Source organism: Buteo buteo, chromosome 2 (genome assembly GCF_964188355.1).
Source record: "Buteo buteo chromosome 2, bButBut1.hap1.1, whole genome shotgun sequence".
In the NCBI taxonomy this organism is placed as follows: domain Eukaryota; kingdom Metazoa; phylum Chordata; class Aves; order Accipitriformes; family Accipitridae; genus Buteo; species Buteo buteo.
The window spans coordinates 77,226,577-77,251,190 of NC_134172.1; positions in this window are offsets into that span (position 1 = coordinate 77,226,577).

The following is a 24,614-nucleotide window of genomic DNA, read 5'->3' on the forward strand; positions in this document are numbered from 1 at the left end:
TGATAATGGCATTTGCACATTTGACTTTTTTATTCTTCCTGCTTTATGATTTAAAATCCACAGTTTAATCTGCACCCACCATCTCACATGCGGACTGTAAAACACCCACACATCCTGACACAGAAACAGCAAATGCTCTTCTCTATTGTCAGCCATTGCTGTCCGAGGCCAAAAGAAAGAGGTCACCCATAATAATAAGGTCAACCATCACCATGGTATCTGAGCACCATTTGATTTAAAGAATGCTCTAAGAGTCTATGGAAAATGTAGAGGCAGCAAAGGAAAAGCACTCAGAGTAACTTCAGAAATAATTGCAATGCAATTAAGACGTGCCACCAAAATGAATATTTCAGATCAAAGTTCATCTGCGGAGAGGTTGCTGGTATTATAAAAGTTAGAGACATTTAGGCTTGATTAGGCTCTCGCATGCAACTCAGCAGCCAAACGCACAAAAATCAATGGATTTGTATCTGTAAAAATCCTCTCTGACAGGAAAACCTGCTGAAAAGGACATAACCGTAGCCATCAGCAGCTCTGAAGCCTCTGACACTAATGGGTGGCCAGCAGTGCTCAGGATCAAGCTCTGAAGCTGAAATATTGCTGGACCAAGGGAAGGGAAGTAGAAGAGGGACGATGGAGCTGCTACGCTTTTGGAACAGGCTTTTCACAACTGTCTCCACATCTGCAACGGGCACCACCTCCAGCTTAGTTCCTTCAAGTTTCACCATTTAAATGCACGTGGGAAACGGCACCGAGAAAGGCGGGTGCGATTCCTTTTGTTACCGATGTCTCGTTTAAAAGGATCTTTGTCTTCACGCTAACAGAGCAAGCGCAGAAGGGCTGTGATCCCAGGGTGCACCCACCGCAGGGGCCCGTACCGGAGGAAAAGGCAAGGATCTTTCCAGCAGGCAATTCACAGGTTAAGCTGCCTCACCCCATCAGGGAGCAGTTGGCATATGCCTTGAAAAATGATGGTATTTCTGCTAAAAAAGAAAGGAAAAGGGAAGGCCCTTGATCCATCCCCCTACGGCTGCTGCCTGTCTAAAGCCCGTTTCAAGCCCGAGCATCTTCTCCCCATCCAGCGCGGAGCAGGGATGGGCTCCGCTTTCAGCAAACGAGCAGCCCCAGAGAAACCAGCTGGGCTTAAGGACGGGTTTAAAATGAAAATTAAGCATGTTTTGCTTAAATGTTTAATGATTAAATGTTTGGGTGAAGGGGATCAATTCTGGCAGCGCTGGCAGCCCGGTGGGTCCGATCCCAAAAAGAACTGAAGGATTATGAGCGCAAGTTGAAAAAGCCAAAAATCTCTTTGGAGAAGCACAGGGGGAGCAGCTTTCGGAGGCTGCTTTTCCCAGAACCGCGCCGCAACTCTCAGCAGCAGGATTGTTGTGAGCAAAGACGTGGCTGTTTATCTACTAGAGGCAAGGATTTATTTTCCAGAGGGCAAGTGCACCTCTAGGGAAGACTATTTTGGTCATTAATGCAGGTTTAGCAGGCACCATTATATGTCGAGCTGTGCTGGTATGAAGCTGTAAATATGTTTAAAATTCTCGTGATTGAAAATCAGGGACGATGCTCCCCCAGCCAGGCAGTGGTCCAAGCTGAAGGCAAATATGAGCACGGGGCAGCTTTGTTGCCTTTTTATGATCCCCACCGTACAGTAGCCTTTGATGTTTATTATGAAATATTATGATTTAAGTGACTACGGTAGTTCATGAAAAATGACCCCTGTAAATGCTGCCTGGGAAACTAGATTCAGTAAATTAGCACATTCCTTAACATGATCCTCCTAGCTGTATATTGTATGTTAACTTAAATGTGCCTAAATGGACAGTTCAGTAGCCTATACATAAAATCTTTAAATGATTATCCTATTAAGGACTATTACTGGAGTGGTTTAGTCTTGTGCTGTATCATTTATGCAAATGAGAGAAAAACTGAAGTTACTGTTACTTTTAGACAAAGTGCAAATAAGCTTTTCATTGCATATTAATGAATTGCTAATACCACGGCTCTTCTGCACCCATCTTTATGCAGATTATAGTAATGCTGTTTGCACAGTTGTATAATTTGAACTTTTTCATTTTGAAGCACCTAGACTAAGATTTAAAAACAAAACCAAACTCCATACCCTGCAATTTAAAGCAAACCAAACACTCTTCCTACAGTTACATAGAACTGAAGCTGCAGACTTGGTGAACGCATTCGGCTGACTGTATTTTGCGCTAAATATATCAAAATAATTTTTTATGGGTTCAGTGTAAAACTTAGCAGATCCAAATTGCAGTTCAAGAAAGCATTTAAGAACAGACTGAAACCCATCCATATTTGAGATGATTCTTAATTTTAAGCACGTTTAAATCCCACTGATTGCAGTGATATGCTGACATATGTTTCAGTGCCTCTCTGAAGGAAATATTTTCTTCATTCAGGACTTCAGAGAATACATCTCATGTTTGGACTCAATCCTGCAACCCATTACTCTTAACTCATACAAGCAACCCCTGTGATATGAGACCCCTTACGTCTGTGCAAATTCCTCAGGTATCAGAGTCAAAACTGCAAACAAAAGTGTAAACACTCACAGGCTCTAATGGGCAGAATATCAGGTCCACAGGGAGAAATAGAGATGATAAACGTGATCAATAATGACTGTAACTTGTTAAGTTATAGCTTTATTGCAAACAAGGAACTGCTTCCAGCTGTAAGGAAGGTGGGAAAAATACATATATGCTATTCCACAGAAGTAATAACGCACTTTTATGTAGCTTCAGCAAATTTCATTCCAGAAGAGAATCAACGGAAGTGCTTGATGGATCTTAATTTTTTAGATTTGCTTGTTCTATTTTACTGCTACCTGATCTAATAGCTACATAGTCACTAATAAAAGTTATCCTCATAAAACCATCTAGTTCATATTTACAACACTGCATTTGAATAAATATTAGAAAAACAGAGTCATGCAGGAAGGAAGTATCTCTTTTGGAAACACCTTTTAGTGCAAAACGAAGGGAGGAAGGACTGGCCCCAAACTACCTCCCTTCCCACCAGCTGGTCCCCTGAGAAAAAGGTGGATTTGCAGACGGATGGTTTCTCTATAAGAGTCGCTGCTGAATCCAGATTTAGTGACAGTAGCAACACAGCCGACGGCACCAGGCAGGGGTTTTGGGCTTGGTTTCTGGCCCTGCCACCAACCTGACATGCAGGTTGGCACGCTGGTTGCTTTTCCTTCCTCTGTGGAAGGAGACAGCAACGTTTGATAGTAATCCTTTGTGAAATTTTGTTGTTTCTACAGAGGAAAAGCACTGCATTCAGACAGGAGTACTATACAAGTTTGAGGGTTTTTTTAAAGGCAATTTACATTCGTGGTTACAATGAAGAAAAAGTCTGAATTTTCAAGAGCTCCCATCTTCTAGGGGCTCACGCGGAAACATGCATTCCTTTCCTTTGCAACCACCTAACTAAATACAGCTTATTGGGTTTGAAAGAGCAGATTCTGGCTACAAAACAATCTGAGGACCTTAACAGCAAAAGTACGTGGTTTTCTGTTACCACCATTCATGTTTACAACATCCTGAGGCTGACAAAATATCAAAAGCGAGCACAATTCAGCCAGGCAAGGGATGTGAGATGCCTGGTGCTCCATCACCAGCTTCTCTGTCCGCCCGCTTCACCTCAAATCCTCAGACGTTTGTATTTACCCTAGATCATCACAACCGCTTCACAGCCATTACCAGCTATTCAGTAAATAATACGTATGCTGTCTAAATGCATAACATACAAATGCTCAAATACATAATTAATGCGGGTTTACCCTTGAGAGCTGTTGTTGGTCTCCTAGGTAAGTAATAGGTCTTTTATTGTTTAGACTTAAAGATCTCTTGAGCCTCTTTTAAGGACGTGCTTTGAGCAGCTAAGAGAAGAAAAAAAACCCCATGCATGAGAAATCTATAGGTGACTCCATTGCCAAGAAACCGAAACCACCATCCTGCTCTGCTTTGCCCTGGCAGGTCTTCATGGAAGACGACTGCACAACAAAACTGTCTGCTTCTCCTCTTGCAGAAGACAAGAATTTGAGTGAAGGATGGAGGTGCAGGTCTGACCTCACCTTGAAGAGGACCCCATCTGGCTTCTGCCCTCCCACGAGCTAGCTGGGAGCTTGCAGAAGGGCTTACAAACAGCCCTGCAAGCAGGGAGAGGACTCTTGGGGTCCAGAGACCAGTGAGCATGAACGGAAGCTGAATTTGAACCAACAGCTTAAAGGCAAAAGGGCATTTATATTTCTTTGCTAATTCTTAGGAGCATCCAAGACCCTCACCGTCCTGATTTGGAAGGATTACAGCATAAAATTCCTCTGTGGCATCTGAGCAAACCGTTTCTAAGCAGCGTTGTGAAGCTGTGGTGACCTTCTCCAGATGGGCTGGGCAACCATGTTCAACAGAACACGAAGTGAATTCAAGCAATGGTACGCTCACTAAGGGTTCCTTCACACGATCCTAAAAGCTCCGCACAGGTGCTCCTGGTATTCCATAAAAACCATTACTGGCATCCTATTAGTCTTCACATGTTCAACATTTTCAGTTCTTATATGCAAAAAAGGTAACATTCCTTATTTTTGACAGCCCAAGAGGTGGGGCAGAGCCCGCGCCGGCGCAGAGGCAATATCCCACCACGGCTGTGGACATTTATGCTTCACGGTGCGGGCTGGTGAAATTCTCCTTCGCGTGGTGCTGCTATTTATCAATGCTAAAGCCACTTTAGGACGCTCTTTCAGCCCAAAGGAATAGATTATATCTAAGGCTGCCTTAACACACCTTAGGTAGATCTGTGCAGGCACAAGCGCGTGTGCGCGTACGCTGACTCTGGGCTTTCAGTGTGGCCCGGGGGATTTAGACACTCAACTCATATTCGTTTCAATCTCTGCTGAAGGCTGCAACCATAATTTGGGAACAGGGTTTGTAAACACGGGCATGCGGGGTTGATTCCAGCTCTCACCATAGGCTTGTACAATAATTACCAGTGGTATTAATGAATTTATGAGAGAGCATCAATGGAGAATATACCCCAATGTATTTAATTTAGAAATATAATATGAACTGCAATACTGCATATAAACACCTGACACAAATGGAATTCAGGCCTTTCCTACACTGTAACAATTTTGAGGAGGTCAATAACTGTTTTCAGATACAGATAGCACTTGTTTTTGTGTTTCCTTTTATAAATGATCAAATTAAATCTGCACCGTTACTTCATTTGGGCTCCCCTCCTTTTATGTTTAAAACACAACATTATTATAGAGTTACTTTATGGGTAAAGTAACTAAGAACAATACAAGCATCATAATGAAGAAGATGTGCAGCATTTTACACTGCATAATAAACGTGTGTCCATATCAATGTAAAACATACAAATGGCAATAATTTAACACTGAATATTTTTCTGCCTTTAATTAAAATAAACTAATAAAGATTTCAGAGATGCATTTGGTTTAATAGAATGCAGAGTTATAATTGGTGACCTATTTTAAGCAATTTAATTTCCCATGACCTGTTTTCCAAATTAACATAGTAATAGAAGAATGTTTATTGTGTTTCGGAATATAAGTTTCTCCTTCAAAGATGTCATATGCCTTTGTGATTTGATTTAAAGGTGTGTTCTTTTATTAAAATGTTCATATAAAGAGCTTGTAAATTATGTAAATGTTTCTTTTTATGGCATTTAATGAGCCTAGAATTTTAAATCAAAGCACAATCAAAGAAAATAAACAAGGACATCTTGAAGATTCAGAAGATCACTTTAAAAAAAGCGTATCAGCTAGGTGGTACTGAAATCATTTGAATCCCCCTTTTCTTAAAGCATTCAAGAGAATACTTTCCCCAACTATTTCATTACATTCGTGTGTTTGTATATACACATAAACACACCCATACACAAAATTATGTATTTTGCACACACAAGCTCAATCTGCAGCTGTTTAGAGATGGCTCTTTTTGGAATCTCATTAAACTCTTGTGGCATTATGTGCCAAGGGCTGATTAGGTCTTACTTAAAAAAAAAAAAAGAAGAAAGAAAAAGATATTCCCTTGTGTGATTTTGAGGCACCTGAATTATTCACAAATTGCACAGGGGGCCCATTTCCCAGGCCTGCCTCTTCTGCACCGGCGTGCTGAATGCAGCTAAGAGCAAGTTCAATCTGCTATTACGACAGAACCCAAATCCAACAGTTGGGGCTGAGTTTTAAACATTAAATCCTCACCTTCAAAGACTGATGCATTGATGACTTGTGAATGGCAGTCTCATGGATTTGGTGAAAAAAATACTATTTTTTTTAAATTTATTTTAGCGAGCTTTTTAATTTTCTCCTGATCCTTATTCAGTTTGAGGGCAAACTGCTTGATAAAATGGTAGACTGAAATCCTCCAGACTGCCACAGCAGAGGACAGGGGACCTCATGTGGGGTGAAGGTGCTGCAGGGACCTGGGAAATCCTCTGTGTCCCTCCTGTGTCGGGCAGCTGAGAGCTCCATCCAGGTAAGGAGCCCAAAGGGAGCATCATGCAAAGATGCGTCCCTGCACGTGTTACGCTGGAAGTAATCCTGCTTTTCATTATGGGATTATGGAGTACTACTTTACAAGGCTTCAGAAGACCTCCAGTTTGGGGCAGGGCGGGGGATGACACAAGATTAAGGCTAAAGTATTTTATAAATACAGGAGAAAACTTCTATTGCCTTCTCAAATGCAACATAGGTGGGAGTAGATTCCTAAGTCGAAGGGAATAGTGGAATTGTTTCAAGGGGTTACGCAAGGTTAATGAAATACGTCACCTCTGTATAAAAAGTAGTTCTAATGTTTGTTATTTTAATTATTTTATCATGTTGAAAAGTTGTAGACCAACCTCCTTTTCTGGGAAAATGAGCCACTCCCCATTTCTTCCTATAGTTCAATGGGCTTGCTCATTATAAACGTATACGAAGGCATCTATATATGTTTGCATACGTTTTACCACCTATATACATATATCCCCATAGCTGTGGAGACGCTATACCACAGGTCTGTATATGCATGCAAAATGTATGATAGCTCAGTCACAGTCATGGCTCCTATAAAGTCTCATTCACTCTCCACAGGACTCCATCACCTGAAAAGATGGGAGAGAGGAAAAACCCCTCCACCAAGAAGGTTCTTTAACATACCACAGACGCACGTGGCCTGCCGAAAATCTCTCCCGTGCTGCGCTCTCTTAGACCATCTCCAAATCACTTGTGAAACGTTCGGGACAGCAAAGGTGCGTGTTTAACAAGAGGAAACTCTCGTCATGGCGTTCGTGCCTCCGTAAATATGCAGAGGAGCTGAGTGAGTTTAACAGGGGGTCAACTGCTTGACTAGATCTCTCGGTGATGAGCAGGACATCAACACCTAGACAGATGACAGCCTCCTCCTCCAGCTCGTCTCAGTTTCGTTAGGGCTCAGACAGCCGCGTGGCATTATTTTAGCAGTGCATCCCCACAGCAGAGGAGATGCTCTCTAACAGCTTGTTATAGCCCCATCTGTTAAGAATTTACAGCTAATGTATCTTATAACATGGGGTTTTATAGGTAAGAAAGAAGCATTTGGCCTGGTTAGGAGATCTCTGCGTGGCTCTGTTCGTGATCTCGCTGCCTAACACATTTGATTTAGTATTTTGGGGAACTGGCATTAAAAATATCAATGATTCATCCATCATTGATAAACACACCGAGATGTTCAATAAACATGCTCAGCAGCAATAACTACATGTACGAATATATAGGTAGATGAATATGTCTCCTACGTGTGTTTCAAGCACGATTCCCCCAGAACAGTCCAAGCTGTAAGGTATTTTACGCTCAAACCCAAGTTTTATACTCTGACAATTTAAAACCTGCAATCTACAAAAGTGCAGGGACTGAAGGTTGATGGAATTGGGGTGCCCAGCTGGACCCCTCGGCCAGCTGCTGCTGTGCCGGCTCCTGGAAGCATCGGGAAGAAAAGGTCAAATTCCCCACTGTAAGAAATTTACAGCCCATTTCTGTTACATTATTTGCTCTTTATAGCCTTATTAAAGCACCAAACAGCTGAAGACTCTGCCAGTAGGACTCAGAGCGAATGAAGTGGTTTTGGGTGGTAAAAGCAAGACCAAATCAGTTTGTTTTTTTTCTTTGAAGACTAAAGCTAACCAAGTTCTGATTTACATCTGCCCATTGAGCCGAAGTTCTCCATCCACCCGGATCCCTAAAGACGCAGCCCTAAGCCTCGGACTGGCAAACATCCCACCCAACGAGCACGCTCGGGAAGGAGCCGTGATGCTTTTGTCCCACTTCCCTCGCTGATGAGATGCAGCGTGTCATCCCCGCTCCAGCCGCCCCAGCAACTCTTGTCAGAGAGCAGGAGAAATTAGGGGGAAAAAGCACTAAAACAGACAATAAAGAGAACATTTCAGAAACCTATCCATTGGGGATCTTTTAAAAGCATTGATTTTGGGGCTTCAAGAGAGGAAAAGGAAGAGAATAATGTTTCAAGAGAAAAATAACAGCCCCAAACCACAGACTTCAAGCTGCCTAAATTTCCTATTGCCTTGAGGAATGGCAGTCCGGGCTCGCTGCAGTTTAATGCCTGTACTGCTGAATCCGACGCCAGCGTGTGCTTCACAAGGACACCGCTTCGATATAAAACCACCACCCGCCTTTCTGCCATCGCATTTTCGGGCGTCAAAAAGCCCAACACTGCTCTCGCATCGCTTCCAACCCCAGGGCAATTCGACTGACTTCAGTCAAGCACCCACTGATAGAAACAGCCCTGCATGGAAGCAAAAACCAGGCCCTCCGTTTCCTTTCTATTTCAGTTTTAAAGGTTCTGAACTGAAAGCGGGAGGAGGGGAGCATCTGAAGATCTCCGTGTGTCTTCTTTATTCAGGGGGTAACAGGGAAAAACATTTTGCTGCTCCGAGGGTGCACAGTCAGTGATCTTAACGGCGCATTCATTATATAATGCTGCTGAATAAATGACAGACAGCCGGGGTTTACAAGGCGAACTGAGCACATCAAAGTACGCCGGTGACGACACGAACCACGCGAACGCAGCTTGAGCGTGCTTGCTGTCGCTCCAGCATCTCAAAAGGCATCCTCGTGCCAGCCTCCCTCTCTTTAATCTGTGCAATGAGTTCATTTTGCCCTCCGACTCTCCCCCACCAAAAGGCTGATACTCTTCTGGTCTGTCTTCTTCCCCTTAGGTACCTACTCATCCAATACCCTACATCACCATCAACCTCTCAGAGTGCCTGTTCCTCCTTCAGTCTAGCCCTCTTCCCACTCCTCTGCTCCTCCTTCAGTCCAGCAGGAAAAATACTGCTGAAATAAATCATAGTGGGTCTTATTTAGGATGAAAAAAAAATTACTTCTCTGGTTGCCAGCCTGGAATATCCACATAGCTCTGCCTTGACCTTACGTGCCTTCGGTTAAAGGGATGTTCCATTATTAATCCAGCTTAGAGCTGGATTAACTTTTAAAGATACAAAAATGCCCACAAGCCAAGTAAGGTGATATATTTTTGGCTGGTTAGAACTGGCAGGATGCCGGGGAGGGTTAGCAAGCATCTAGAGCTTAGGAGAGATGCTTTTAGATATAAATCCTGATGAAAAAATACCCAACCAAACAACCCTAAAATAAATTATGTAAGCAAGTAACAGCCAGCAGGTCACGCAAGACAGTTAACGTCCTCCAGATATATTTGTACTCTATGAAAAATTCCCACTACAGATCGAATCTGCCCAGCCTGGAAAGCAGAATCACGTTCCGACCTGGCGACTTTGATTTTGAAAGGGGAGGGATGAGGGAAAAACAGAGAGGGGAGAAAAAAGGTAATTCAAAAGAGGAAAACAAAAACATGCTGAATAGAAAAACATTTAAGGGCTGATCCAAAGCCTACTAAAATTGATGTCAATGGGAGGTTTTTGTTTTCATCCTTTCAATAGACATTGGATTGTGTCCCTAGAGAACAGTTTCCAAATGTGGCCACTCTAATGAAGCATCTAGAATCTGCATTTGGAGGCTGAAAAATCACAGTGATTGCAGCCCCCCCAGGTAGGGACTCTGCCTCATTTGCTGTTTTACTGAACCTAGCACGGGGTGGCACTCCTGGAAATGAGACCTGACTAGCAGGAACATAATCGGGAAGTGAGCAGAATGATGGTTGTGATTAGTGAAACGTGGATTTTCACATGCATCTGCACAAAGAGAGCTGAAAAACCACCCTAAGACACCCCCTCACATTTGAAATGAGTTATTCAGATTTGTAAACACATTTAGAATATTAACTTATGCATCAACAGAAAGATAGCTTTTTACATATCCTTTAAAACAAACTCTTAAATACTTTTAATGTATGCCTCTCGTGAAACTCAGCGCGAATCTATACCCACAGATTGCTGCTGGCTGCAAAATACATATCCATTGTGTTTGCTTTCATCGCTGCCTGAAGAAGGGATTTATGAGCAGGATACCTGCTTTTGACGAGCATACTAGTGAGGAGCTGAGCTGAAAGGGAGAGAGAAGATGTTACAACACTTCTCTTCAGACGTCCAATAAAACAGACACTGTTGAGCTGCTGCTGTTTGTTCATTGCAATAAAGTTCCTTGTTCAGCATTAAAAGGAGGTGATTCTTACTAGTTTACCTCTATTACCATATATCAAAACTGTATAAGCAAAAATAGTCAGATAATGAGAAAAATTACCTTTGAACAAGTAGCACATAAAAAGAAATAGTTAAGATCTGCCGTGAATTATTCAAGCAGCTCCAAACATGAATTGCCACAAATAGCAAGATGAGATCTTGCCTTTCTGTATGTTGCATATGTCCTGCAACAACCCAAACAGCACGTTTCATTTGGGAAGCTGTGTATGGAGAATTGCATTGCCTCGAGGAAATCCAATGGGAGGCAATGGTACACAGGGCAGAATATGCTCTTCTTCACCTTACAAATCGCATATATATGTGTTAAAGCCATTTTGTGCAACTAGGATCTTTCAGCACGTAATGCCTCTCTTGAAAGCCTACTACTACACCCAAAGGGTTTCACAGAAAATACTGCAGCCTAGGGGAAGTCTGGGTCCCACAGCTAGAAATTAGGGCTGTAGAGCTGCAAGGGAATCCGTGCTCTGATATAATTAAGAGCGATTCCTCTCTAAAATTGCAATTTTGTTACTGCAATACCGACAGTTATTTAGATGCACCTAGAAAAAAAAAGTACTGGCTAGTGGCTAAACCTGGGTAAATCTGTTTATACCAATAGGGCTGCACCACACAGGTCAAATAGCAGAATTTGGCACGAAGTCAGTGGCCCTTGGGCTCACCTACATTTTCTAGGACATAGCATGCAAAGGACGGTGGTAATCTGCGCTTTTACTTGTCTGAAACTGCAGGAAACAGAGCTCCTCTCCTCTAACTTTGGTCACTGTGTAACTCCAGTGATGCCTGATCAAATTAAACGGATCGAATGCAGAAACACAGCCTCATGCGACCCGCGTGAGCTCGGCTGAGCCGCACAGCCACTCTCCAGCACGGCACCTCTCCGCATCCAGGGGGATTCGGCATCTTTCCTCCTGCTCTGCTTCCTTCCTCACCCTTACCCTCAGCCTCTCCTTTTCTTTAAAAATTTGGGTCACCTTGCTTACACCAGCACAGCTTTGCCCAATGAAGACTGCTTTTGTGCAGTTCCCCAGGGTAGGAATAAAGTGGAGATTGATGCTACAGGGAGAAAGACAGCTATCCTTGCACAGGAGTCAAGTTCTTTCCTTCTGGGGTATGTATGGGGGGAATATATAGACAAGTATTTATATTATTTCTTTTCATAATATTCCAGATAAAATTTCAGAATATTACAAACACGTAATCTGCAGAAACGTATTGTTTTCCTTAAATGCATAGGGGAAGTCAGAAGTCTTTGCTTTCTGACTCTTCATTTTTATTTTTTTACTATCTCTTCCTTTAAAAAAAAAAAAAAAAAATGTTCTGCTACTTTGAAAGCAACATACATTTGCATGTGCCCACTGCTTGCGAGTGTCTCTCTGCCTTGCCGGAGGAGCATGTGCCTAGCTCGAGTCCCCACGGTGAGTGGCAGAATCTGCCATATGGAGGTCACCTTGTCCAGGTCCATAAATAGCTCTTTTTCCTAAGCAGGGAAGGGAAGGGAAGGAGCTGGTGAGAGTAATGAAAGAGGAGGCTAGCTTGCATCCGTGGCACTGATTGGTGCCAGGGTTACAACACGCAGAGACTTGTCATGCCAGCAGCAGCGATACCGTCAATCTGCAGGCACAGAAGTCACCTAGTTCCACCGCGAAAACATGTGCCAGCCAGTTTTTCATTTCAGTTTTCACACAGGGGTTTGGATGCCTTTCAGGAGTTGAGAACAGATACTTCGGGAAAGGTGTCCTTGGGGAGATGACAGCAGCCCCCAGGCAAAGGGCTTTTGCTGCTTAAGTACACACATTGGGGTCTGCCAGGTTGGTCCCACGTGGTGGGTCGGGGCAGGGGAAGGATTTTGATGAGGTGAAGAAGCAGCACCGAGGAGGCACGGTCCAAGCCCCCCACTGCTGCCGAGAGCTGTGTAACGGCACGGGCACGACGTGGTTTGGGCATGACGACGTAACCGCCATCGGTCAGTCCCCCAGTTTGTGGCGAGGACTTCTCTTCCATGCACCGACAACTGGAGATGGAAAGATCAAGATCTGCACCTTGTGCAATGAACTGCTTTGGGGTTTTTTCAGCTTTCAAGAAACCAGCAACTATGAAAATGCTACAACAGAACCACCTGAGAGCCAACAAGGTGCTCAGCTAGTGGCTAAGTAATTGATACATTCATTTAAAAATAGACCGGAATATGTCAGCTTGTATGTCATGTCAGACTGACTTTCACAGACCAGAAAGCATACTGTCGTGTTTCCATTACAACATCCTGTGGAACAACGTGGAACTAATGAAAATATTGCAAAAATAACGTTCCCAGGTAAATCACAGGAAATTTAAAGGAGGATGGAATGGGAGGAGGAAAGAAAACCGGTTTCTTTGATTCCAATTCAAAATTATTTTGGAGTGCAAACACCTGAAGTCTGAATTAAACCAGCCCTCTTTTTGCCCCAAAACATTTAGCAGATAAGTCATATCAGGTTATAAGGTCAAGGAGGAGGCATGAGGTCTTGATGCACTCAGATTGCAACTTTTTAGACCGTTACACCTGGTAGCAGCAAGGTGGTAATCCAGCCATTAACAACCCCTTTTGCGGGGGATGCTAGCGGTCTCCTCTCTGTCCTGCTAAAAACGATCCCCTCCCATTTGTCGATATAGGAAGGGAAGAGCACTTATCCCTCCATGACATCTTTTTGCATCCCACAGGCTGCAAATCCCTGGTTTGATCTTGTTCAGCGTGGAACATCTGACATGCCTGTGATGGGGAGGCTTTAACCGCTCTTATTCCTGCTTATGATACCCATGACTATAGGATTGGATAAAAGGAATGAACAGATGGATGGATCACTTATATACACTGTAAAGCCTTTATCCTTCACTAGGTGTTGGTTTAAGCGATGCGCAGTATTTTTAAATAGCCTCTTCTCTTTTTCCTTTCCCCTTCACAAGTTTTCCTCTATGTTCCTCCCTTCGGCAGTCTCTTCCCCCCTCTCCCATACAAACACTTTGAGCTAGAGTCTTGATATATATAAAAAAAAAAACACCCACCATGAAGCAGCCCTAAGCCAGTGTTTCCTTTGTCCTTGCTCTTTAAAAGCTGTAGTTGCTGCTTAGATGAGGTAACGGGCCTCATAACACAAGAAGTATGTTTTTCAGAACTTAATGTCCTCTGCCACAGATGTCGTCTCTGCCAGAGGCTTATTAACACCTCAGAAGAGCAAAGCCCTGCCCACAAAGGGAAGGGAATCTAAAGAAGATACACAAACAAAGGAGGTGAATGTTAAAAGCAGCTAATGAGGGGGAAAAAAAACCCCTCCACCTTCCCATCACGGCACTTCAGAACAAGTAGCATTGCCAAGCACTAAAAACCTGGGGATTAAAGAGACAATTTAGGAAGACTTGATGTGGGGAATGGAAATCTCCTGGAAGACATTAAAAGAACACAGAAGATTGGCGCACATATTTGGGGAAGTGAAGAAAAACCTAGGAAAAAAACCATATATACGTATGTATATGGACAACTTTGCAAGGACTAATAGAAAAGCTATTTAGAAATAATCAGGCACATTTATTTCCTATAAGGGAAATTTAAATTTGAAAGGAAATTGAAACAGGGGGACACGCACAAAGCGGTTTCATTATCAAAAAAGATGTACGTTCAAAGGGACTTACCGAAAAAGAAAACCTGTTTGTTTACAGACCTTTTTATTTAAAACCAATCCTCTTAGAAACACCAAGAAGCACTCAAATAAAATATCCACTTCACTGACTTGTCTTCCTTGCTTTGGAAGTGCTATGTGTTGCTTTTGAAATTATTTTTTTTTTCCCCAAAAATGCTACGCTTGGTCCTCCTCAGCAGCGGGGTTTGGTTTCCAGTATGTCGAGGCCGTGCTGGGTGTACGCAGGCGCCTCCACCGAGGTTTTCCTCGCACAAAAGCCGGTTCAGGGACTGCGCTTGTGGGCATGGGCATCCCGTGGGGGTCCCCACCACCTTGTGCACCGGGACAGGGTTCCTCTTCCCTTTTTCTCCAGGGCAACCAAAAAGCGATGCAGGTGCCCTGTTACTCCTTTGGAGAGAGATTTGGGGAAGCTGAGACAGATCGTAAAGATGAGGATTTTCTCGCTAGAGGAAGATCCTTGCTCAGAGACCTGTGTCACTGGCAGGAATGTGGCAGAGGTCTGGGACCAGACTGCAGAGTAAGAATTCTAGTATGAAAAATGGATGGGTAAGAAGTAATTACGGGGCCACAAAGATCACCAGAAATAAATAATAAGTCAGGATGTTCAAAAGGGCACTATGACTGAGATCAGCCACAGCAAGGACAATAAAATCAGCCCCTGAGACTGTTGCTATTTAAAGAAATGTTTCATATGGAAATGAACAGTCCATAGAGGGATGAGCCGGGTGTATAACACGCATAATGCTAAAACTGCCTGGCGTTTATCCCCAGCACAACACACAGGGGCTGTGGGGATCACAAAATATATCACAGGGGTTAAGAAAACTCAAGGGGCTAACAGGATTCAAAGAGCCCTTAAGCTAGGTTAGACACTCCCCCCAGTGCTGCAAGAACTGGGTGGTAATTAAAGTCTTTCCAGTTAAGTTGCATTCACTCGTTCAAGGGGAGGCAAACTTTTAGTATGGGTCTCATACTTCCTACCCTTTGCATGAAAAAAATAAACTCATAAACAGAAATTATCTTGAACTGCTCCAGACTGAACTGAGGCTGCAGTGGACATTGAACAACCCAGCCCTTGAAAAGAGCTGCACCGTTGAGATGTCCTGGTCAAACGTCAGGGCTGTAAGTCCCCACGTCGATAAGGACCCTTGGAGGAGACGGTGCTGTTACCCCTGTGGTAGCTTAGTTCTTCATCAGTCACATGGGGGATCATAATTTTTGGTACTTTGAGGCTCTCCTGTGCAGCCACGCTAACAGGTCAAGTCCGCGGAGAGGAGAGGAGATGCATGGAGCCCCAGCTTCACCCCTGGGTCAAGTGTCTTGTCTTGGTCACTGGGTGCACAGCAAGGAAGATTATAATTTTTCAAAGCGTCCACCCCTCTTACCTGATCCAACCCCAGTTTTGTCAGCCATCCTTGCTTGTGCAGGGCTGAGCCAGACCAGAAGATAAGATCAGGATCATTCAAAGGGCAGGAGGATGCAGTTTGCTTCAGATGGTGCAGGCTTGGATTGCAGTCAAAGAACTGAATCTTCTGCAGACATTAACAAGCTCCACAGGTGCAGGGGAAGAACAGGCTCTTCAAACACAGGAGGAGAAAAAACACACAGTATGGAAAAGTGCCCACTGCCCGACTCACTAGTGTAACTGTTAAACAGCTGCCAGTGGGTTTTCTGGAAGGAGGTCAGGAGAAGCAAAGGTGTGGAAAGAGAGAAAGCAGCAGCCGCCGATGTCCCACAGGAAGGAAACGCCAGCCAGCGCTAGGAGATACAATCTGATCCTTTGTGTATTTTGCAAGTTGCCTTGTTGGAATCAAAGACCGTAGAAAACCAGTTTGCGAAATAATGCTGGTGACAGAGCAGCACCACCCCGTGTCAGGGCTGTTTCACAGAGTGGGGCTAATTCACCTTTTGTCTGCCTAATAGTACTGCAAAACCTGAATCTTTCCGATCAGAGAGGCTGAGTTATTTCATGCTACAAACCCTTTGCAGGCAGCCTGACAACAGAACAGGCTCTGCAAAGCATTACCGAGTCGCAATGAGCCTCAGACGGCACTTCCCAAAGCCTTTCTACCCCATGGAGAATGAAGACTGTGGTGGGGAAATACCAGCTTCTCCGAGAAGGGGCGTAAATAGCTTCAAGTGAGTATGGCAGCAAAAGCAATGCGATAATAAGGAGGAAGAGCTGCTGAGATTATCAGTTCCTGGCATTATATTCCCAAAACACTCTTGAAGCCTCACAGCTTCCATATGGCTCATCAGACACATACAATAACATGATCGCTCAGAACATTCAGTCCTATAGAAAGGAAACAAGAAACACAGACGCGTCCTTGCGCTCCCGCACACGCGCCCACAAAGGCACCGCCGGGACCTGAAACAAAAGGGACGGGAGAAAATTCCATGTTTGAGTCAGCCTCCTCTAGGCTTCTTGTTCACAAGTTCACCGTGAACATCAAACTTTTGGAGAGACAGTTCACGTGTTGCTTCCACACGGGGCACAGATCCCAGCGAGCCCCCAGACCCTCCGGTGAGGCACGTCTACGCAGATGACCCAAAATGCAAACCCAAGCTCCCTGGGTGCATTTTGCAGATCAGCAGGTATCACCCAGCACTTCCACAGAGCTGCGGCTCCGTGTCAGCCTGCTGGAAACCTTGCCTACAAGCAAACTGGAGAGCAATTCTGCTAGAGAGAGCAAAGCTGTGCTAAAGTGACTGAAGGTAGCGGTGGCTCTGTACGAAGGTGGCTGTTGTCACATCCACCTCGGTGACAGCTGAACGGGGCCTCCTCAAAGTCCTCATCCCTCTGCGCTATCAACAGAGCAAGGTTTTAAAATAGCAGAAGGTGTTATTAACCCTGCAAGGAAACGTGGCTCTTCCATGGAGTTTTCTTAGAAGATGTCCTCGTGTGACAACTCTGGCCCATCCTAAAGCTGTCGGAGTCACGGTCTCTGCTGACTGCAGCATTTTATTTTCAGTCTGGGGAAGGATCAGGCCTGCAGTGAGCTCCAGAAAAACTTTTCTCTCATGGCTTGTAACCATGAAAACTCCTTCCCCAGCCTACTGGGGCTTAAATAGATGCGGCTGCAGTTTCTGTGATTCTTTTCCAAGACTGATAAGCCAGCATCCATCATATTTGTTTCTCAGTCACCTGGTCTGCGGTTTTGAGAAACTGTTTCAGTTCTACAAACCTGGCCTGCCATCGTTTTCCTTCTATGAGGCTTTAGCAAGAAAAAAGGATGAATCACCCTTTTTTTTATTACTTTTCCAAGTGGGGGGCTCCTTCACATAGGTACTTACTTCTAGCATCCACTGCACCATTCCTTCTTTGGCACCTGCAGTTTCTTTGATGCTTTCTCTTTCCTCACCAAGGGGCTTGTTTATTTTTATTTTTCATAAGCAAAGCCTAATCTTGGTTTTCTTGTTAAAATCCTTCAACCAAGCTCCTTGAGGAATAAAGTAGGCATACACAAAATTAATGAGAAATTCTCCCTCTACCCCTGAGAACTGAAGAGGGGATAATTTAGGTAATATTGGGAACCAGCTCTGACCCTTTTAAGACTCTCCGGCATCGCTGCGGGAGGAGGAGGATCCAAATGTCCTACATTTTCCTTGTGGATGCCACTGCTGCTAATAGTACATGGCTTTTCTTTCACGGCTCTCCCGACAGGTCTAAGCAGAACCAGGTGGAGCAGAAGCTCCAGTGCTGAACGCACAGCCTTGTGCCGGTACCCAGCGAGCGCTGGGATTGCCTGCGAGGTTACAGGCTCCTGGTAATAAGTGCTAATTTCCATCACTTCCCTACATTGGACACCCAGAAAGCTGGTGAGTAGTTATGGCACCTTCCGCTGGATGCGATCATCTCGTAATATCCTAATTAGCCGGATCAGCTTTCCTCCTCATCACGAGCAGCGACTGAACGTCTTCTCCCTCTGCCCAGGACGGGCTCTCCCCCCGCTCCGCTCTGCCGCGCTTCACCCTGGGAAGCGTTTTGTGATACTTGGGATCCCTTGTAAACCGTATTCTTCGATTTGGGCAGTCTTTCAACTCCATGAAAGTTACACGTTGTTTTCATTTCTTCTCAAGTACCTCAGGTCAAAGAAAGACCTGTGTCAGTGGCTTTAAAAGCCTAATAAAGTCTTTCATCCATAGACCTGCTTGCTGGCGCAAAGTCAGGGAAAACAAACTAAGTCATCGAGTGTTGTTCAAACTGTCAGATCCTTTTCAGCATGCTCTTCCTGCCAGCCTGTTCGTGTGCGTTTGGGGGCTGGGATGGGGAGGAAGGGAAGGGAAAAAAAAAAATAAAAAAAAATCCTGATGGCATAAAGCCCATGGAACAACTGGCACCTTTCCAAAGCAGCCTCCCCCCGGCCCCCAGCCCGCCTTCGTGGGCACAGGCGTCTGCCAATCTGTTCTGTGCGCGCGCACACACACACACACACTGCACAACACAAGCAACAAAATGACTTTCCAACAACTTTGCTCACAAGTGCCACTCTACTCCGAGTTTGGCACCTTGCGCTTTCTCCTCACCCCCGCCTCTCCAGGCTTTGCCTCCCAACAAGCTGGACAGGTTCCAGTGTTTAAAAGCCCATTTAACCACTCCCTTTTGTTTAGAAATGCTAAGCCTTGATCTGATTTTATTGACCCTGCCGTGCCAGGAGGAGGAGGATGCTAAGGGTTTCTGAGGATCCTGCAATGAGCTGAAGAGCTCCAGGAGCCCTTCAAGCTTCAAGAAGGGTTTTGCCCACTTTGCAGCAGCCCTCGTGCTATTGAGAAGCCCCAGAAGGAGAGCATGTACCATTCACGAGACCACACAGGATGGCTTCCACTCTTGCTTTTGTGCACGTTTCTCCATTTAAAAACGTCATTATTGGCATGTTTAGGAGCTGAAATTCAGTGCCATGCTTGGCTGGCACTGTCTTTTGATGGTTAAATAGTTCTTTACACTCTCTGCCTTGTTCAGTGCTGCTATGCCCAGGAAAAGCAGAGCGGCAGGGGAGGGAGGCAAAGAGGCAAGAACAGGACCTCTGCTCTGATTGACAATTGTAATCTTCCTGGGTATTGTTAGGAGACATCTTTCTGCACTTGATAAACCCAGCATGATTACATGAAACATATCCTTTTAAAATATATTTCTCTTTTTCATAAAGCGGGTAAAGCCAACTGCATTTAGAGCTAATTTCAATTCCTTTGTACAGTGCAGCATTTGGATGCCCTCTTAAGGATGCTAGGTTTGAAAGTTTGCCTTATCAACATCCTTTTCTCATAACCCCAGAGAAGCTCTTAACATTAGTGATAGAAAGGACTGGGTAGATTACAAGTCAGACAGAGCCATAGAGCTCTGGAGTAATAGGAGACCCTTCCCAAAAAATACACCTCCCTTTCCCACATGATTATTTCTTGAAGGCAGATTGGAGAGCAAGAATACACACAACTCAGCCAGTTACTGTGTGTGGAAAGATGTAACCAAACATTGACCACCAAGATCACCAGCCATGGGAAAAGACATTTTGGTCCAGTTCTTCACATCCATCATCTTGCCAGTGTTGTGCTGCTGCTGGTCATGGTGCTGCTGAACAGCGGGAAGAATTTAGACATCCATATAGCTGCTATAAATTTGAGTGAATAAGAGTACCTTCTCATCTATGGCAATTTACACCAATCAAGGCTCTACCTTCATGTATCCAGCAATCTGGAGAAAGGAGTCTGCCCCCTGCTAGGCAGTTACTGACACATTTTTAACTTTCCTACACTGGCTCTGACCTCCTCTGCTTTTCATTTCCCACCAAAGAGAAAACATAAAGGAAGTAATGATGAACAGGCAGCTGTGGTCAACAGAAGTAGCATGATCATGAGAGATCCTATCCAAAAGTTCACACAGAAACAGAGACTTACTGGCATCGAGAATAGCAGAGCCTGGAACAATGCCACTGAAAAACAAATTACACACAGACACTATCCAAGCAACTTTCTTCAGTCCAAACCAGTCAGATATTTTTGATATCCTGCAGCTTCAAAGAGGACAACAGGCAGTTGAGTGCTAGTGCTGAAGATCACGTTAGCCCTACCGGATTATTCAGGTCATGCTAAACAGCAAATTCAGTGGATTAAAAAAGTCCTCATTCCTGCTGTGCCGTTTTAACAGTCTGCAAGTTACACAGAGGAGCTGAGGATGCTATGTACGTTGCATGTCTTGTGCAGCACTTTTTTAGTCAGACAAGCTCAGCAAGGGGCATCTGCCTTCCTAAAAATTACCATTGACCCATTCCTGCTTAGGAACATTGAGAAACCAATGGACTCGCCCAGCAGCTATGTGAAAATCTCTTTGCCAAGCCATGCAGAACTTACTTTTGTGTCTGCAGTGTATCGGCATTGTATTACCATGACAAAACCAAATTACCACCATTGAGGATAGCCTTTGCTAATACAACAGTCCTTCTATAGTAATATACTCATGTGCACAAATGATAGCACAATGGAGTGGATGTGTAACCACCATAGGACCTCTGTGGTAGCAGCGAACAGTTTTTCAGCTTCTTTCTTGTCTTACCCAAGTCATTCTCCATGCAGGCGTTAGTGTAAAGTTTCAGTGGCGCAAAGCGCCTAACATCAGAGCGACGTCGTCGTCTCACGTTTAAGTACTATTCCTGTAATTACTACAGACCAAAGGCAGAATGGCCCCAGTTGTCATTGCAAAAAATTTTGGAGGGTTCTGCTGTGTCAAGCGCTATCCTTGCTCTCATTACAGGTCAGTGAAATCATAGGTGTTCCTGTACAATGACCAAAATCAACGCGGTACCAACGCGACTAATACTGAAACCACCCACAGTAATTAAGGCTGCATTTCAGATGTCAATTAAAAAAGGGTTTTGTAATCATTACAAATGAAGATTTTGTATTGTCTGGGAAAGGACATCCTGGGACAGGCAGAAAGAGAAGCACCCAGCTTTCTGACCCAGCTCCTACCACCCACTCACCAACCCCCCCATGCTGAGACCTGCCCAGCACACAACACAGCCAAAGCTCCGCAGAAACATCGTGTTGGTTGGTGGTCACCACTCCACGGCTCATTTCAAAAACCATATCCTTCAATGGGTAAGCCAGCAAATAGCAAATAAACAAACTAGTGGTGTTTCTGCTTGATTTTTCAAAATACCTACTGCTGAGGTAGACAACCCAGGTGGGGTCTCTGATGTCTAATAGAGGTATAAATTATGCAGCTCCCTATCCTTCAGGGGGGAGAAGCCATGGGGTCTCCCTTCTTTCCCACTGCCCATGCTGGAAAACTCATAGGAATTAAATATCATTGAGACTTCCACCTCTGTCTAAACTGATAGAAGTTAGCTGACAGGCTTGAAAAATATTATGGAAACTGATAGACAGAGACGCCTACACACTGCTTGGGATGGCACAGAACTGCTTTCCTGAGAAAAAACTAGGCTAAAAATGAAAACGGTCAGTCCCTGAGCAGGTCAAGGCATGGATATGAGCTTGTTGGTAGCAGGCTGACAGATTCCTTGTGGAGGCAGACAGGTCTCCTGAGATTCAATGAGCAACATAAGAGAGAAGGATTTGGTTTAGGGTAAACACTAAACCATGCACGAAGGTTTAGGAGGACAATTCTTCCTAAGACTAAACTCAATCAGCAGTTTCACAGGGTAGCTTTGACCTCGCGATCAGCATGTTACGGTCTCAAGTCCCACACCTGCACCCAAAGGTCCAAACTACATGTTGAAACACTTGCCTTTCCACCCATAATTATCATTTTATGGGAGAGTTAAAGTCAGGATGCAAAAAAACCTAAAAGGCACTCTAAGAAATTCAGTAACAAATCTAGCGTTACTTTTTGCTGAGATAAGGACAGTGCAGCATGCCACTGTAACAATTTGACAGAGTTTTTTTCACAAAAGTTTGCAGACATTCTTGGGTATTTTTTCAGCTAAGAAAAATCACCAGGAGCTCCCACAAAGGACTTCTCGAGGGTAGGAGATAGCAAAGCTGAACATTCATCACCAGCAGATTAGGGAGCAGATGGAAAAACCACGGTAAGAGGTTGCACCGAGTTTGCTGTTTCTTTAAGTCGCTGATGGATTCACACATGATGCAACTAGACACAACACAGCACTTGCATCTTCCTGCATCAGTGATTCTGCAGACATAGATCTTCCCACCCTCCTCTTCCCCCTTCCAAGACCCAGACATATTTTTTTGTCTGCAACTGGATACAATCACATTCTGTGTACAAGCCCAGCAAAACAAAACATCCCATTTTCAGTTCACAGAGCTGCCATGGCAGAAATAAATATTATTTTGTTTGTTGGGGTTTTCTTTCTGGTTGCTGCCGTTTTGTTTTCCAAAATCATTGTTCTGCAGAACAATTTAACAAAACGTATTCTTCCTGATTCAAGACTTTGCAGCGAGCTGTGTAGTAGCTGGGTTCTCATTGAAAAAGCCAACCCTTCCAAGCCAAACCCCAAACTTCTCTGAAATCCCGATCTCTAGAGAACTTCCTAAACCAGCAAATCTAAGACAAGCCCTGGGCCTCCTTCCAATTTCAGCAGGAAACCACCAAACACAAGATCTCTGCAGCACTGCCATGGTTCGCAAGTGGAAGGTAACACCTTTGGTTTTGCCTCCCTGCTTGGAGCACACCATGGCTGAGGGAAGGCAGCTGGGCACAGACTAACCCATTCCTTATTCCCAGCCTAAACTCTGTTTGCAATCGGTATCAGCATCGCTTGGGAGGCACGGTAGCAACTGCCCATCTGGCTGATGCCCCTGGGAGTTTAGGATAAAACATCCAACGGCGCAGCAGCCTTGCACCAGCCACCGTGGCTGGGTTGTGTTTTCAGAAGCATGTTGCTTGATGTTGCTGAATCAAGTCGGGGATGAGCCCTCCTTGGAAGAGAAACCTGCTCAAGTTTGGGCTTTATGATCCTGACGCGGACTCACCAAGCTCAAGCACCTGTAAAGGAGCCTGAACTCTTGTTTGCAGAGGGCAGCTTCAGGAATTAGCATGTCTTTTCTCCTTCTCCCTTCCCTTTCCTTCCTTCTCACTTCAATTGCCTGATCTGGTGGTAGTTTTCCTCTCCCCGGTACCTCCCTCCCCATCCTTTCCTTCTCTCTTCCCACCCTGTCAGCCAATGACAAAAATAGAGATGAGAAAAGAAACAATTGCATAAAAGAAGGGATTTTTCCATCTTTAATCGCAGAGGGGGATTGGTTTGCACACCACCTCACTGTGAAAGCATCGCAGGTTAGGCAGGTAATATTTGGAGGGAGGCTGTGGGATGCATCGAGCCGAGCCTGCCCCTTGACCTCCAGCTCCCTGCCTGCTCTGCCTTCAGCTTTATTGAAGGCACCGGGCGTGAAATGGTACCAGCGGTGATGCTTCGCGCTTTTCTAAGCAGCCTTTGTGAGGAAGGAGTAGTCGTATCAAATCTGCACCCTGCGTGGTGTGCTTACCTTTAACGGGCGTACCTGGGGAGGAATATTTCCCTGGTTTTGCATCACTAATAAAAAAAAAAAGCATGTTTCTGTGCAGACACTGGCTCTGTGGTTCAGCAGATACAACGCTGTCGTACTCCAGGGTTAGAATCCATTTAAAGAAACGTGAGTTACTGACAACTTAAGAATGAAGGAAAAAATATTAATCGATGCTTACCTTAGATTTTGGCTGGTTGGGCTTGGGGGTTTCTTTTTCTCCAGCAGAGATTGCTTCACTGGGCTTTTTCTAGCTAGAAAAAAAAAGAAGAAAAAAAAAGAAAAAATATTGTAAGAACAAACCAAAAGAAGCAATTACATCAGCATACCATGCTTAAAAGGCTCTATTTGTCTTACGGTTTATTTTGCTTTTTTGCTTAGTATTACAGCTGATCAGATTAATCTTGCAAAAAAAAATATTTGTCATGGGTATAGCCTCATTTTTGTTGGATGTTAGCGCTCCGATCTCTAGTCACTTGAAGTACTGTTCCTCTCCTTCCAGCCCCTTCCTTCCTCACCGTTTGCTACAGTTGAAATTGAGTTCCAGAACTGCTCTGGGACATCTCATCATATTCACCTGGGAAATTTATCACCAAACTCAGTATATTTTTCTGCTCCCTGACTGGACAATTATAACAACGCAAGGTTAACAAAAGATGAATTTCCAGGTACCATCAGCACAACTTCCAGGACGATCACTCATACAAATCAAGGCACTCTCCCCCAGTCCCACCAACGCTATGGCAAACT